The following is a 2,565-nucleotide window of genomic DNA, read 5'->3' on the forward strand; positions in this document are numbered from 1 at the left end:
GCATAACGCATGTCAACAGCTCACTACAGTGCTTGGCATATAGTAGTGACTCGATAAACGTTGATTTCTTAACTTCCATTACAGTGATCCTAGGTCACTACCAGTAGAACGTAACATTCTTGTCCTTGTAGCATTTCTCGTGAGAGAATAAAGCAAACAGATACACAGAGCGGGAACATATCAAGATTCCAAGCTTCACATGATTGCAGAACAGCAGTAAAGATAACTATGAAGAAAACCTTGTCTAGTTAAAGTTTTTCCAGTCCATATTTTAATTATTTTAAAATAATTTCTGACATTACAGAATTAAACTGAATTGTACTAATATTTCACTCTTGCAGTCTATGACAAACAAGAAAAATTCATGGGCAAAAAAACCCGAAGTAAAACAAAACAGGGAGAGGCTTATAAAACTAAATGTGGAACTCAGCACTGACGCTGAATGGAAAAAGGAATTAAAATAATTTTAAAATCATAAGTGGATGACAAAGTGTAAAGAAATTGAAAATTTACAGACTACTTAAAACCTGGAATTGCTGACTGTTCAAAAACTACACAGATGGATCAAGGGTGGTGAACAGCCAAAAAGGATTATGGATGCATCTTCATTGTTCTAGCTGCTCCCCTGCCACCCATCTCTGAGGAAAGCCTGACAGATATTAACCAGGCTAATGCTGGTTGCAGATCCAATGACTGTAATCTGCCTATCAGAAGATGCAATTTTGATTTGCACTCCAGATATCTGGTGGACATTACTGATTTTGACACCCTGACACCCCATTATGTGGCCAACTAAAATACATGGAATGGTGAGTTCATGAGTAGTCAGTCTTAGCAGATGCATCCCAACCTGTCCAACAGCCTTTGACCTCTGGAGAGTGGATGTAGTGCCACTGAATCAGGTGTAGCCACGCATCATAGGAAAATAAGACTTGCATTGCCAACTGAGGCAGCTTGGTCAAGGGAGGCTGTGGAGTGGCATGATGTCCTTGAATGGTATGGGCCTCTCTAGAGGGGGTCCCTCGAGGTCAGGGCTAAGGCACATGGATGGGAGGCAGTGTGTGGGAAAAGATCACACTATTGATGTCTGTGCTATACCTTGTCCTGACCACCTTCAAAGATGACTGGAGAGCTGGATGGCCTTTGTGGTTGGGGGGACTCCAACAAGACCACACAGGTCTGTTTGACACAGTAAATGATGGATTGTCAAGTGCCAGCAGGTGTGATGTCCTGCTCAGTTGAGTTGGGAAGCACATTTCCTGCCACTGGACCTGAACCCCTATACTCTCTCATCATATTTCCTTGATCTTGCAACCACCTTTCCCAATGAGCAAGCCAAGTTGACCAACAGGGACCACCAGGCTCAGGGTGACCAGGGTCTATTGACCTACTGTGCTGATGTCCTGTTCCAGTTTGTCAATGATCATAGCAAAGGCTTTAAAGATGAAATTAGGGGGTCCAGCCAAAGTGGTATTGTCTCAAATTCCCTTCTGAGATATTGATATATGCACACTCTACTCTCTCCACACATCTCCTCTCTGATGGTACTAACAACTTCCTTTCCTTGCGTAAGTAGCTGGATGTTGAAAGTGACATTTAATCGACCTTCAATCATACTCTCCATTCACCCACCTGCAGGGCCCCTGTCACCTTCTTGCTATTCTCTCTTGTTCCTCCTCTTCCTACCCACTCCCCTTTTCTTCCCAGTTGCCTTGAGCCTGCAGTTTTTGGTTTTCACCACTACCAAAGACTTGACCACTCAAAGTCCAACTCCCCAGAATACCACTGGACATGGAGACAGGTGTGGTTAAAGGAGACACACAAAGCAGTAAGCATAAAAGAAAACAACTGATAATTCTGATTACATTTAAGTGAAGAACTTCTGTTCAACAAAAGACACCAATAAGAGAGAAAAAGCAAGCCATAGAGAGAGAACACATTTCCAACTCCTTTACCCAACAAAGGGCACTTATCTAGAATAAAGAACTCCTATAAATTAAGAAAGAAATAGAAACCCAGAAGAAAAATGAGCAAAAGAAATGAACGTGAATTGCACAAAGAATACCTAAGTGATCAACAGACATAATAAAACACACCCAAACTCATTACTCCTCAGAAAAATGCAAATTAAAATCTCCATTATGCACTGAATAGATTGGCAAAAATTAAAACATATGACATTACCAAGTCTAACCTAGAAAGTGGAGCAACTGAAACTCTCATATACTGCTGGTAGGAGTGTCAATTGGTACCATCGATTTGGGAAACAATTTTTGTCATTATCTGTTAAAATTGAAGGTACATACTATATAATTCCATTTATATAGCTATCAAAGCCAGACAAAACTGGTCTATAATTTAGGGTTACATGGCAAAAAATAAAGCACTACAAGGAAGTTATTACCATAAATTCAGGGAAATGGCTACCTCTAGGGAGAAGGGAGTTTGCGATGGGCCAGGAGTACACAGGAGTCTAGTGGAGGGGTTAGCAATGTTCCATTTCTTGACCTGGATGGTAGTTACAAGAGTGTCTGGTCTACAGTAATTCATGTGGCTGTCTGTTTT

The 2,565-nt window shown here is 41.2% G+C and overlaps 1 pseudogene; it reads right to left on the minus strand.

Moving 5' to 3' along the window:
- Positions 1 to 591: 591 nt before the first annotated feature.
- Positions 592 to 1,624, minus strand: LOC134367820 (poly(rC)-binding protein 2-like; annotated as a pseudogene).
- Between the last annotated feature and the right edge of the window lie 941 nt (positions 1,625 to 2,565).

This window comes from Cynocephalus volans, chromosome X, assembly GCF_027409185.1.
Source record: "Cynocephalus volans isolate mCynVol1 chromosome X, mCynVol1.pri, whole genome shotgun sequence".
Classification (NCBI taxonomy): domain Eukaryota; kingdom Metazoa; phylum Chordata; class Mammalia; order Dermoptera; family Cynocephalidae; genus Cynocephalus; species Cynocephalus volans.